This window comes from Corvus kubaryi, unplaced genomic scaffold (genome assembly GCF_017639235.1).
Source record: "Corvus kubaryi isolate FWS band 111438036 unplaced genomic scaffold, C.kubaryi_AGA036_p1.0 68, whole genome shotgun sequence".
NCBI lineage: Eukaryota > Metazoa > Chordata > Aves > Passeriformes > Corvidae > Corvus > Corvus kubaryi.
In genome coordinates, this window is record NW_024582056.1 from 1,158,769 (window position 1) to 1,172,672 (window position 13,904).

The window sequence follows — 13,904 nt, forward strand, 5'->3', positions numbered from 1 at the left end:
AGCACCCCTTTGCAAGAACATCACTTCCGAGACTATGCTTGCTAACCCATGACATTAGTCTTTATATGTATGTCACATACCTTTCTTAATTTTTAAGCAACATACACAACAAAGGCATCCTTAAACCACTTCTACATTAGTAGATCATACAACTGAGTCCACAGGGAAAGAATCTTATTTATTATTTACATTTTAGTAGCACACCTTGTGTAAGGCTCTGTCCATAGAGACAGGCAAACAGGCGGTTCCATTGATTTTCTGCAGCATTTCCAAGTACAGGTTTTCAAAAACCCCAAAAAGGGCTATATGTTGGTGTCCAAAGTAAAAGGGCAAGGAGGTGGTATCTGGCTATATACCTTGGTGTTGCAAGCAGTACTTAAGTTGTGCAACATATCATGGTGCAGAATTCTCCAAATTGGCTTGGAAAGTTGGCTGAAAATACCTTAGGGACATCAATTTAGTGTGCAAGCTAGTTAGCCCAAATGAGAGGGAAGCCTAATTAGCTAGGACAGTACTCCACGCTAACTATGCATGCCATTCTTATGGTGATTCCATGTATATCACTGCTGCTTACATTTTTCAGATTTAACCAACTTTTGCTCCCAGTGAATACTGGTATGGATTTAGCAACTGGGATAACAAAAGAAGCTTTAATATGTCTGGTGTTTTTTTGTTTTTTTTTTTTTTCTAGTTTTACCACAAATATGTTCTCTAAATTCAAGAATCTCATCTTTCTTTTCTTGATTTTACTGCTCAAAATCAGTGTGAGAGACAAAATTAATTCATAATTCCAAAAGTATTAGGAGGTTAGAAGAAGAAAAGTGCTATATTTATGTGAAGGTATGCTTCCCTTAAGAGTCAAGTAGATTTCAAATTCTTCATAAAGAAAAAGAATAAGCAACTTATTTTTTTCCTAACCCACCCCTAGGAATGGAAACTTGAGCCTGGAAAAAAACTACAAATAAGCACTTTAACATTAGGCACAATAAACAAAATTGATACTGGTGACTTAAGTTAAATATTGCACCTGTCATGTTGATTTGACAGGACAATGAGATATAAAGGAAGAAGAAGCATAAGAGAATAATCTCATGTCAGGCATGAAGAAAATTAACGAAAGGACAAGGAAGGGATTTGTCTACTCCAGGGCTCAGGAAAAACTGATTCTACTGGTGAAGCAGCACTGCGTGCAACAGAGCTGATATGATTCTTATTGTCTTAGGATGTCCAAGGCTGAGACTGCTATGGTTTTCCTTCAGTAGAGGAGAAAAACAGAAAGGTGAGCTGTCCCTTCTCACAGGAGTTTTTCTTTTTTTCTTAAAAACTAATTTCTTAAAAATCAGAGTTATTTACCAGCAGTCTCACCTCCAATCTTCTCCAACTACTGTTTGTTATCCCATAGCTCTCAAAAGGAGAAAGACTAAAATGTGAGATGAACAGGAAGATTAAAAAGGCTTCTGGGGATCAATTCCATCACTACTCAGGGCAAGAGGACATGGGTTTATGGTCTGAAGGTCAGTTCAGTGTTTTCTCCAGAGGAGCCATTTCCTGGAACATAAACATGTAATTTAAAGTATATTGTGTCAGCAGTAATTTTGGGGCTTGATCCAGCAGCAATAATTGCAGGTTTCCAGGCGAGGTGGTGTTTGGGTTCTCATTAGTGCAGTAGGGTTGCAACTGCGCAGTCATTTGCACTTCTGCTCTGTGTGATCAACCTTTGGCAGCTCACCTATCCAGCAAGAGGCCAACATGCCGCAAACATGGGGGCACAAGTCCCTTCCTTGCCTCCTGCCCTCACTGTATTCTGCCAAGTTGCTGCCACACTGAGGAAAAAAACCTGACATGAAAATGGTGTTTCTGTTTCCAGTGTTCTGATATTATCTCTGATTAATTCTATTTATCCTTTATCCTGTATAATGCTTGTGAAGAAAATTACGTGGTCAAAGCAGAGAGAATTTGCTTTGAGTTCTTATCCGTTGTCTGAGACTAGGGGTGAGATGTGGAAAGAGAAATTAATGACATGAAGCCCAAAACCAGATAATTGCTAGGTAGGATAAAAATGCTGTAGCCCTTCAATGTTACCACTTTTCTCTGTGGGATGCACGTTGTCTGCTATGTGGCTTGGAATTATATTCAACTCACTGTTCCCTTATTCGCAGCATAACTGCATTCATTTAACAGACCCCATTTTTTGCTACTAAAAAAACAAATTAAAATCCTTCTTCCCTACCCAAGTGAGTTTTACATCTAAGTTATTTCTGTGCTCAGTCCCTTTCTTTCAAAGCTTAAAGTGTCTGCTGGACCCAAACACCATCAGCTATGTATAGGGAGTGCATACATGCATTTAGACACACACCCATGTACATATGAAAATACATTACTCATTCAGATATATCTCTGTGCACTAAAACATGTTTTTACATGTAAGTGCATAGACACAGAATTTAATGTGCTTCTACCCTCAGTTCTAATAAATAACATAAACTATTTGATAAACTTTGTGTCTTCATCAAACTGCAGGGACCCAGACTGAATTCAGCCATAACATATGTGTATATACGTACACATACATGGATATGTGAGCGTGTGTGAGCGTGTAGACACACAAGAACAGTCTCCACAGGCTTCTTAATTTGTGAAGCATGCTTTCCTGTTAAGGCACTATGAACAGCAAATGAAGCAGAAAGCACCCAGTACTTCGCAAGTCAGATGCTATCTTGAGGCTCCAAGGATTTCTTAATTGAGTAGGGTGAGGTCAGGAGCTAAAATGACTGAGCAGCAATGATGTGTGCAAAAACATTTTTGCTGCTTCAATTTCCTTTCCTGACACCTAGGAAACATCTCTCAGAGAAAGAAGAAAACCTTTAGAGCATCACCGGTGCAGGAGGACAGGATTTTCCACTGAACAGTTGAAAGAATAAAGAATGTATCCAATGCAAAGATTTATGCAAGAGAGCACAGGCAGCATTAGTTTACAATTGTGAAATCAGGATACTGGGCTTATTTCAGCTCCTGCCCCAAATATACAGTGTGATCACTTTATCTTTCTTTATCCCTTTATCTTCCAATTAAATTGGAAATGCTTTGTTGCAGGCATTGAACTTTGTACAGCTCCAAATAAAATCAAGACTCAAGTCTGTAAGAGGGCAGCTGAAAATATTTGGGTAAATATCATAGGTATGTAAAATGACAGTCAAATCTATTGATGCCTCGTGATTATTAACATGAAATGAGAAGTAGTGCTGATTAATTAAGATAGATTTTGCATATCCAGTGAGCAGTATTCTCCTAGGTTCATATCAGAAAACAAGCATTATACTTCATACATTCTTGTTGGTTTTAATTTGACTGCTAGCTCATAAACTATTTATAACAATGCGCCCAAACATACATCATGAGCCAGCAGCGTGACCTTTCTCCCCATGCCAGTTTCATGCTACCAGTTGTTTAAATGGTCTTCATTTTCTCAGTCTTCAGGACCTTTTGTGGGTGGCCTTTGAACTTGATAACTCAGAAACTGAATTAGAATTCTGCTTTTAATTTAAATCTAGAACTGCACATATTTGAAATTACATTTTCCATGAACTTTACAAACACTACACTTTCATGATGGATAATGCAGTCGATAAAAAAAAAAATACTTGATTACTTCTTAAAACTTGAAATATCTTGAGGAAAAAGCAGTATTAACAGATACCTTCTAAGAATTTAATTGTTAATTTACCTCATAAAATGTGTGCCAGGCAACTATAACTTCTCCATATTTACCAGAATTACTACAGTTTACATGACTCTGCTATGTCCTTTTTTCCAAAATTGTACCAGAACTTTCTCTGTTTCTCCTTCTACTTTTTTTCTCATCAGCTATTATTTTCTATATTTTCTATTTCTCACTCCTTCAGGTCTCCCTTTCATCACATGACTGATTCTATGCCATCCTACACCCTTTCCTATTCCTCAGTGTTTAAGTTCACATCTACTTCCTCTTTTAACTCCTTTATTCCCCAAGTCCAAGGTCCTTATTTCTCCATATCCTTATAATACAGTCAATCCCATCTTGATTTTGCTGATACCACACAATATCCAGTTCCTGCTTCACAGCTTGGCTACCAATTGAAATTTGATTGACTGGCTGAGGACAGATAGGACTGAATAAGCTGTTACTTAAATCTTTTAAAATGCACCAAAAAAAATGGAGACCATCAAACTTCAGCACTTGTCAGCAAATTTCAAACTCAGTGTTTAATTGGTTTTGGAAAAATAATCTTACAAATCTTGCCTTTTCTGTATATCCATGGAATCACTCCAATCTATTCTGGAGTGCTGAACCCTGGCAGTGAATTTTGAAAGTCCCTCTTTCCCTCTGAAATCTTTCTTGCTGCAGCAAGTTTTCAGTATCATTGAAGTCTTGGCATGCTAGTTTATTTATAATTAATATAGACCACTTAATTTTTCATTGAGAAACACCAAAGAACTGTAGTTTATGTTATTTGGATGTGACCTTGCCAACAAAGATTAGGAGTTGAGATTCCGTCACGCACTGAACTTTTTTATGGGACCTGAGTAACCAGATGATGAAAAGCAGGTCTTTACTCCCAGAAAATAAATCTTTAGTGAATTCTTCAGGTCTTTGAACACAGAAAAAATAAAATAAAATCAAGACTTGTACCACACACTATGTTTATCCTACATTAATACAAAGTAGACCGAAGTTAAATATTTAAGATATGACCCATCCACTGGGGAAAGCAATTTTGCATAAACACTGTCAGATTTCAAAGAAGTGTTTTTCAATAAGCCATAAAATTAATATCTGAGAATATTGCTCTGATGAAATTTCCCTCCTAAATGGGACCTCATCCTCCTGAACTTTTGTTTGAAAATTTCATTGTAAATCAGGCTTTACAAGCATGCTTGCATTTTTTAAGAAGGAATTAAAGACAACCTTTAAGACGAGGCTTGGGCAAACAAAGCAGTATGGATAAACAAAAAATGACTGAAAATTTTTCCTTTCTGTCCTCTGACTTAAGCCCCTTTTAAGAACTAGACAGAATAAATAATTGGATTAATATAATGTATCTTTCTGGTGAGATCAGGAAGAAACACAAATAGAAAGGTAAAATTAGTATTACAAAATGGTCTTCAATAATCCCTATGCCTGTTTTCTCTGGCTCTGGATCCAATAGAGACCAGACAGCACTTTAAGAAAGAACAAAAATGTGTGGTTAAAAAAGGTGAACTTAATATTTTGGTCAGAAGAAAGGCCATGTTTCTCTCATTCTCACAGACAGTTTGCTGCTTTGTTTCCCGGGCTTTGTGTCAGCAGAGGTTTGAGTCCATTACTCATCTTGGAAAAGGAAGACAACTCTGGTCCTCTAGTCAGATTGATTCCCATGATCCATCATCTTCTCAGGCACTGTCCCTGAGCATGTGAGTTGACTGAAACACCAGCTGATTATTTTTCATGGTATTCCACTGCAAGAGAGCAGGGAGCCTTTCAGAGCTCCAGGTACACCGGAAAATAGAGGTGGCTGCTCATACAAACATTGAAATGAACACAATGTTCAAATACCACTTTTTAAACTTGAGTTTTAATTCCATACTGCAAACTAACTTTTGATGTCACATGGTGCTTTCCATGGCTAATATTTCATATATTATACAAGCTGTCAGAAGAAAGCTGGGTATATTGTCTGGGGACATTTGGAACATTTGGCAGTCTGCAAGCATAAGAGGCAGCTCAGATTTTTGGTATCAGCTTATTAAAGTCATATGTCTTAAAAATCAGCACAGAGATTTCTATGCACAATGAGGAAAATATTCATTCCAAGATGAGATAGTTAACACCTCATTAGAAGGAAGAGATTACTTGCTTTTCAGGAGAATTAACATTATTGAGGGATGAAAGTATGAATGATGGAAGATCTGAGTTATGAGAGGTTTTGTTGCTAAGTTTCACTAGAAAAACATTAGCTGTGATCAGATGGCTGACTAGCCTCATTCACAGCAGGATAAGAATTCAGTTCAATACAGAAGAACTGCTTAGAGACTCCCTGTAGAAGTTTTGTTGAAACTAAATTGAACAAAAAAAAATGTAGAGTAAGGAGTATCTGAAACATGCTCAAAAAATATTGTGCTTATCTATGAGAACATTTGGAGAACAGGTACATTTTCAGGAGAGTCAGAAAAAACAAAGAGTACTGCTCTGTAAAAGGAGAGGCAGGAGGAAGCACAGACAGGAAATTATGGATCAGACTTTCAGAATTCCTAGGAACATAAAGATATAGATAAATATAGATTGGATATATACAGATAGATATAAAAATAATTGTATTAAAAAAACTACCAACAATAAAACAACCAAACATCTGGTTTTAAGACTCTAAATAATAAGAGAAGAGGTATTAGCCAGCATGGATTTGTCAAGAAGAAATTATATTAGCCAATCTGATTAGGTTTTCTGGGAAAAGGTAGCTGATGATGTGTGGAGAAGAAGAGGAAGGCATTGCAGCCGAAGATGTTAACAGGCATGCTGTTTATAAGTCTGGAGAATATTCAGACAGAGTAAAACTATAATTTCCAGAACTGAGAAAATTTTGATTGGAATAAGCTTTCTATTTATTCCTTGCAGATAGGACAGGAAGCAAGGGGCTTAAATGACAGAAAGAAAGATTTGGGTTGGCAATTGGGAGAAATCTTTTCAACTACAGGCATAGCAGAGCACTAATGTACACTGCCAAGGGAGAACGTGCAAACTTCTGCCACTGGAAGTTTTCAAGAACTGGTGAGACAAAAGTCTGTCAAGAATAGTTTAGTCATAGCTGATCTTGCCTTTGAGCAATGAGATGTATTAGATGACCCCTTGGGACTTTATTTACTATGATTCTGTGATTCCCATGTAAACATAATGCTGTTGACTCAAATTCAATTAATGTCTAGAAACTTATATAAACTATTTCAAGAAAAAAAAAAAAAGAAAAATAAAATGTACACTTAAAGAAATGTTACATGTGAAGATTAGACACTTTTCATTGTTTTACAAAAATCATAAGGATGAGGAATGCCCGAATGAAGCTACATCTCCATGATGAGTTTCTGCCTCCATGCTGTCTACTGGCTACAGTTACATTTCACAACACATTTAGGTACCTGCCTTTTTCACTACCCACCATTTCACTGTCCTAGTTGTAGCAGAACTTTCAACTCAAATGGTTTAGTATCTGGAAAATTGCCCAGAAGTAAAGACCCAAGCTAAATTATTTGTGTAATGGCATCCCTTCAGAATACATCCCTGCTACCCTCAATGTCCGAAACAACCATTAGGCTTGCCCACAGGATATAAGAAGATATCAAGAAGGGCTATTGAGGGTGCAGGACTGGCAAGGACAGCCTGACAGAGGTCTGGCTTCTCGTAAGGGCTTGGCCAACCTGGTTGCTCAGTCTTGGGAGCTGAGTTTGCTTTAGGAAGGGCATTGTTAAGAGCATGAGAAGTCTGAAGAAAGCTGCAAAAGCATTTTATTCTACAAAACAGAGGCTGTCAACTGGCACTGAACACTGAACAGTGAGGATCTCCATCACTGCTTTGCTCCAAAGATTTCATTTAATCCTCTTTACTTAAAGCACTTACCTGAGGAAAATAAAATGAAATTTAGGTAGCTTAATCTCCTATTTTCCAACTCAATAAGACTGAAAGATTCAGAAAATTGAAGTTACGCTTCCTTTTAACTACAGAGAGAGCCTAGGCAGGCCAAGCCCCTCATTCAAGCACATCAGTGAAGTCTGTCAAGACAGGAGTGAGGAAGGTAAAGGTCTGGGCTCAGGTTATCTGCGTAAGTCAAGAGAGATGAATTAGGGCTGACTCCTCAACACTTCACTCATCAGCCAGGATAACTTTGCAGTGTGTAGATCAATTGGATATTCAACAGAAAAGTACAAAGGCTCTTATAACAATGTACCCTCAAAACCACACTCCTGTTTCCTTGATTTTAGAAATGTGTGATAGGAGGTCTCTGCAGAAAGCATACAGGTTTCAAAACTGTGAAGAGTTCTATATAATCACAATGAGATATGAAGGTGCAGGGAGTGGAGAAAGTTGAAGGCATTGTCCTGATCTCTGTTGTTGGATTGCATTTTCTGCAGGAGTATCTTTGTGTTCAAGACCACTGCATCCCTAAGGCTGATCCTGTTTTTTCTTTTTTTGCGGAAGAAACCGTTGTTTACAGAGGTTGAGTTCTTATTCATGTGCAGCTCTCGGGAGGGAATCAGGCCCCATACCAGGAAGTACTGAACATCTTGAGAAAGCTGCAGCTGCCTTTTGCAGACTCCAGAGGCACGTAAAGTTCAGACTGTGTTTGTGTCTTCAATAAACTGAGCACTACCCGAACTGAAACAAACTTCAGTAGCTGTTGGGGATCCAGGATCATTATGGCAGATGTCAGAAAAAGAGAGATTATCATAAACTAACCTGTGTGTGTGCAATTCTGCACATCTTTGTGCAGATAAACAAACACACAGTTATTCACTGGAGCATGTGGTATTAGCTAATTGTGAAATAGAGCTAGGTGAATTCAATTTTAGTAGGGGACAAAAATGTATTCTCTATTCTACAGCAATTCAGTTGCTGATAGTGATGAATGGAGACCCCTTTAGATTAACTTGACAGTGGCATTATGGCTGCCCTGTGGGTATTTTAAAAGACAATATAACTATGAAAAAAACCAAGCAGAATTACTAAAATGCAGCTTGGGCGGCTGAGCTTCTCACAATGAAAAAATAACAGTGTCTTAAGGAATCCAAGACATGCAGTTCTGCATCAAGAAAAGTTTCTTAATTTCCAGAGCACCACCAAAGTTAATATAATTGCTAATAGAACTTATTGTAAGTCTCATCTTTTCTTATGATCTGGTAATTTTCCAATATTGCACCTTTAAAGTACAGAGGTGCAATGTGATAATCCCAGTTGGATCCGAAATCTAATTATTACAGTGAAGGAATACAAAATAATACAAAAGCACCAAATTCCTAATCAGAGTGAACAAGAATGGTGCAACTTCAGGTTCACATCAACACAGGGACTCAAAGGGCTAGAAATGTGCTTATAGTGATGTCTGCTATGTAAACTAGTTCTATACAGCACTTGTGAGCCTGCACCTGGAGTACTGGGTCCAGTTTTGGTCCCCACAAGTGAGAAAAGATGCAGACAGACAGGAGAGGGTCCAAAGGAGGGCCATGAAGATGATCAAAGGTCTGTACAACATGTGCTATGAGGAAAGACTGAAGGAATTAAGTCTTTTCTGCCTGAAGAAGAGAGGGCTCAGTGGGGAGCTTGTCCCAGTACTCCACTAGTTTAAGGATGGCTACAAAGATGACAAAGGCTCTCTGTTCACAGCGGACCATGTGAAGAAGACAAATAGCAGTGGGTAAGAGCTGCACTGGGAAAAGCTTCATCTGAACATAAAAAAAGGTATTTTTTACAATGAAAACACTCATTTACTAGAACCACTGGTCGTGGCAGTCCCCATCACAGGGAAGTTTCCAAGACGTGATTGAACAGGGTGTTAGATAATCTTATCTAGGCTTCCTTTCCCAAAGAATGTTGGACTGGGTGATCTATCAAGGTCCTTTCCAACCTATGGTGTTTTTATGATTGATTCTATAAACACGGGGAAAGGACAGATCTGTTTCTTCTCTTTCTTTATTGTTTTTCTTAACAGCAAGTGATTCATAGCTTTCTACTAGAATAAGGTAGTCTATTCCTTCAAAAGAATATGCATGGCAAACCCTTTCTGGCAGGAGTGAGGCTTACTCAGATATTTCATATTTGACTGCAAGACCTATCTTTTTACTACCTGTTTGTATGACATCATGTTAGTCTACAGTTGATTTCCTGTGTGCTATGGATTATGTATACCTTGGATTATGTATCTGAAGGACAGGCTCAAAACTTATTCAGACTGCTCAGAGCTGCCTATTCCAAGGTTCTCAACTCTGCTTTGGAATTGCAGTTGTAGTTTGTCAGAGGCCTTATTTCTGCATTTGAATGCAGTGTTTCTCTTTTTTTTTTTTTTTTTAAATAAACTAATCCCAGAAATGAGCTGCTAAGTATTCAACTGATGAGAAGGCAAATATGCAAGCTCCACTGTGAGTATCACGGCTCACTCCATTTAGTACATACTTTGGTGTCCAGGTTTGGCTCAAAGAAACATTTTTTCCTGCCCTCCATTTTTGCATAATGGCTCCCAGATGGCAGCAATTTCCAGGGAAGATAGGTTCTCCTTACACAAAATGGTTTAATGCTTCATAGCCCTCTGCTAAGAAAGAGAAACAATTTGATGTTTTTGTCTCTGTTTTAAAGATTGCGCACACGCTTGACTTTAACGGGGAAGATGCTGAAATGGTGTCGGGATGAGAGAATCTCCTGGACTGGTGTCTCGACTTTCCTTCCAGTCTCATGTGGAAACATACATACTTAAGGAGAAAGTTAAATGGGATTTTGGCATGTAAGATATTTTAAAGTTGGATTCTCAAAGCTCGTCTGCAGCTGAAGTCCAACCTTGGCAGTGTTTCCTTGCTGTTGTTTACTACTTGCTCATGAGCAGTGATTTTGACAGGCTTGAGCAGTTAGGTTCCTAGCAAATCCATACCTAAATTCCTTTTAAGTGCACATGCTAAATTTTCCTTTTGCTGTCAATGCATGGACATTCCTAAAGTGTATCTGATGATTTAAAAAAAACATTGAGAAAAGCAAAAAAGCAAAGACATTTCCCTGATTTCCCCTGCTAGCTCAAGTTTATAAAGTCAAACAGAGGGTGCAAGCACAATTTTTATGTACATCCTGTAGAAGAGAGGTGTTTTTTATATCTGGAGCCTTTCCTAGACTTACGTAATTTTAATTTTAAGATAAATTTCATAATTTCATAATTCTTTCTAGATATCTGCCCGGAGGTATTTAGAGATCATTCTGTTCTTTCTAAATAGACTGAAAATGACAATGAGGAAGTTACACAATACTTTGTATTAATTACATAAACTGAGAGATCATTGTTGTAGTCAAAGGTAATAACAGAATTTGAAGTTTCCATTTTTTACACATTTTTGGTCACTGTATGCAACATTACCTACTAGTTATCCTATGTTATTGAGAAATGATAAAAAAAAGAGTTTAAACCGTTATAACATATTTCTACTAAAATAAGTGTAGAGTACATTATGAAAGGGAGAAGAAATATGTGGATATTTACTAGAAAAATTACCATGTAGCCAGTTAATAGAAGATTATAGGGAAAATAATGAAAATTATACTTGCTAATTTGTACTGAGCTATTAGAGAAATAACTTTGGAGGATACTTAAGTGATTTTTTTAATATAAAAAACAGTGAGGCAAGCAAATCCATCACTTAATGCTCTTTGCTCATTTTAAATGAAAATACTTTGTTTTGCTTCTTTCCCCATACCTGAGTCACTTGCTTTCCATTTTTCCTCCTTTTTTTTTTTTTGTTTCTTTATTTTGTTGGGAGTGTATTGTTTTTAGGTTTTTTTACATTTGCATAGCTGCTCCACAGCACATGGATATTGCTTGAAGGAACTGCAGGCCACGAAGAGCCCGTCCTGGACCATGAAGGACTACAGCACATGGGAAGGTCTCACACTGGAGTGGGAGAAAATTGTGTGGAGGAAGGAGCAGAAGAGAGAAGCTATTAGGTTGACTGCAGCCCCTCATTCCTCAATCCCTCTGGGCTACTTGGGAAAGAGGAGGTAGAGGAGTCAGAGATGAGGGAAACTAACCTGGGGAAGGGCAGGCTTTAGTTCTTGTCTCTTTTTTAGTTTTTGTCTGTTTCTCACCATCAAACCATAAATTGTCAATGAGTTAATGTTCCCCAGATTGAATCTGTTTTGTCCATGACAGTAACTTGCTAAGTGACTGCCCCATCGTCATCTTGACCCACCAGCTTTTCCATCTTATTTTCTCCCCCTGTCCTGTTGAGGAAAGGGAGTGAGAGAGCAGCTGGGTGTGCATCGGGCAGCCAGCCAAGGTCAAGACACCACAGATTCTTTCATTCTCTGGAGCTTGCAGAAAGACTTGAAATCCAACAGATTTTATCTAGTCAAATAATATTCCATGTTTGAAATACTTGTGTCAATGTGAAACTTAACACGTTTCTCTCCTTCAGGTTGAAAGACAGGGTGTGTGGAAATATACTTAAAAATTAGCCTGCCATTTTCTTTTACATATGTGAAGTCAAATTATATCTATAATCTACTGTCATATATATGCACTTTCTTAAAAAGAAACATGTTAACATATGTGTATACATTCCTGAACATAATAATTTCTCCTAGTTTTGGTAAGAGAAGGTATTTTAGCCCACAGAGCTCAGCTCCTGATGTGTACATGTCACTGAAGCAAAGTGTAAGGCCAGTTGTAAGAATGTAAGGTTGTTGAAAGACAACCAAATAAAATTATTTGAGTAAGAATGGAAAATACAGATTTAAGTAGGACAACAATGAATAACTGACCTCTGGGTCAAATGATTCATAAAGAAAAAAAGGTATGCCTTTTAAAATACAGTGACAAAGTAATTGCTTCTGATAGTGTCATACTTTGGTCAAGGAAAAGATCACGTATGTTCTTCTCCTTCCCAAAGAGTGACACATAACAGAAAATGAGAAAACTCTCCTAATCCGGACACATCTGTATATGGACATGATTTTTCAAAATATTTAAGAGTAACATGCAAAAGTGGTGACTTTCTGTTGAGAAAAACTTGTCAGTGATCATGCTGCTGCCAGGATGACTTAGGCTTTGGACTCGTCTCTCTTTAATTTCAGTTTCAAACTCTTCTGTTTGGAAGTATTAAATGGTCTGGATTCATTAGCCAAGGATGGCAGCTCCTTAGTCAGCTAACCAAACCATCCAAACACTTATTTGTTCATTTATTATTTATTTTACTGAGTGCATTGTGTAGCTCAGCTATTGAATGCACAGGTTTCAACACCATAAGTTCAAAGTGTCCGTTTTTTTCTGTGTGATTTTCAGAGAGAATTATGTATCTGTTTGTTATTCAGAGGCTTCTCTGAGGATTAACAACTCTATATTGGCTCCAGTTCATGCTCCTCTGCAGCAATATTTCCTGTCCATTTGGCTTCAGAGGAATATTTTCTCTCACTGTTTTGGCCACCATGCAATAGAGAAATATGCCCAGTTCTGCAGGCCAGATTCAGACACATAAAATTGTGCCCAACAGTATCTTTTTCCCCTGTAAAATATCACATAGAGAAAAGATGTTTCTAAGTAAATTCATCACCATCTAACACTGACTTGTAAAAATTTTAATATTATTTACATTTGGAAAACAATATACAATTAATAGTATTGAATAGAAACACAAGAGTGACCAAATTTTTCTTATATAAAAGAAGTACCATAAATGAGAAAACTTTAGCTCTGAAGACTTAAATGCCTTTGTGGATAGTAACACCAGGAACAGAGAGATGCAATGATTATATAATTTAACAAATACAGAGACAATTATATCTGACACATTTTTGTTTGTTTTCCAGAAGTGATGGTTGTAAGGACCAAGTTCCTAAGGAAGCTTCTAAGGTAGGTATCAAACATTCAGGGCCCAGCTATAAACACAAAGACAGCTAATACCTTAACAGAAGGAACTATTTTACCAAAGGTGAAGTAGACAGATAAGGTTTGCCTACTTACCTGACCTGTGTAAGCAAATGACCATTTAGGTGGAAAATATAGGCAAAACCAAAAATATTTGTACATTTTGGTACCCCTGGGGTATTGCCATTGAAAATATATAGTCCAAATGATGAATTGAAAGGATAATTTTCAAGCTGAGAAAATTGAAAATATTAAAAGTTATCTTGTTCTTCTGAAAAGGCTTAT